General features: G+C 37.2%; 1 non-coding gene across 1 annotated transcript; it reads left to right on the top strand.

The window, feature by feature from the left end:
• The first annotated feature begins 812 nt into the window (after positions 1–812).
• On the top strand, positions 813–894 carry trnas-gcu (transfer RNA serine (anticodon GCU)). Its single transcript has one exon. It is a non-coding gene; the product is annotated as a tRNA-Ser (tRNA).
• Positions 895–1,343: the final 449 nt, after the last annotated feature.

The following is a 1,343-nucleotide window of genomic DNA, read 5'->3' as shown; positions in this document are numbered from 1 at the left end:
GTTTTTCTGAAGTGTGTGTGTTTTCATTTCAATACTTATATTACTATTATTATTATTAATATTTTACAACTTGTGTTCAGATACATTAAATCTGATTATACCAACATTTAAGACTCATCATTACTGATCATTATATTTACAGAAACAGAAATAAACATCACAAGTCATTATATATATTATATAACTCCATATGATCTTAAAACCAAAGCAGTAATCTTCATAATAAACACAAAATAATAAGTATTAATCAATACAATGACATGAAATTGCTATGGCACACTTTATTATTATAGATAGATAAAAATAAACATTACTAGTCATTGGGGGGCATATATCTTAAAGCTAAAGCAATGTTCTTAATAATACACACAAAAATAATAAGTATTAATCAATGCAATGAAGTGAAATAACTATGGGATTTCTGACCGCTAAGGGGCGTCATAGCTTGGGGATTTAAATTTAGAACGCTTCCCTTGTCTGGCAGATCGCACGTTCAAATCCAGCTACGGCAGGTGACTCGATAAACATATAACTCGAAATCAGTCATAATGCACAGGGATATCACCTGGATATTGTTGCAGGGGAAAATATATCTGTTATTTCATTATTCAGTATTTTTCCAGTATTTTTCACTTGCGTGAGGGGGCGAAAAGATTGGCTCCCTTCCTATGCTAAGCGAGCGCTCTACCATTTGAGCTAATTCCCCTTGTAGACTTGCTCAATGACTTGTGTGCCAAGCTGACACGTGCTCAACTTTGTTTGCTTTGTCATGGCAAGGTGTCCGACGGTCCCTTTGAAAAAAGGCTCCCAAAGACGAGGTGGCTGAGTGGTTAAGGCGATGGACTGCTAATACATTGTGCTCACCATGCGTGGGTTCGAATCCCATCCTTGTCGTCAAGTTATGTTGAGTCCTCCATGTTTACATGTCAACAAGCTACAGTGCTATAGGTAACGTTCAAAATTGATTGCAGTAAGATGGCCCTTTTAATTAATTCTTGCTCTTCAGTGGTTTCTTTTCATGTCTCCTTTTGAAATGAGCACAATTACGGCCCTGTGGCAAAACTTGCTAGATTACGACAAAACAGCCAGTGCCAGACACCTGGACAAAAATAGGCCAAACAATTGGCGGCTTACGTCACCCAAAAACAAGACTGAATTCACTCTTGGGGTGGACAGCCTGAAGAGAAGTGCGCTTCACAGCTCTTACACACGAAAACTATAGATAACAGATTTGTAACCACACATTACTGTGTGTACCATTAGAATGCATGTCATTATATCAATGCTATCACTTTAACATATGCCAAGTCTCTTCAATAATGATAGGTTATCAGCTAAGGACA

The sequence above is a fragment of the Dicentrarchus labrax genome, unplaced genomic scaffold (genome assembly GCF_905237075.1).
Source record: "Dicentrarchus labrax unplaced genomic scaffold, dlabrax2021, whole genome shotgun sequence".
Taxonomy (NCBI): domain Eukaryota; kingdom Metazoa; phylum Chordata; class Actinopteri; family Moronidae; genus Dicentrarchus; species Dicentrarchus labrax.
Note: the sequence above shows the minus strand (reverse complement) of the source record. Positions and strands in the feature narration are given on the sequence as shown.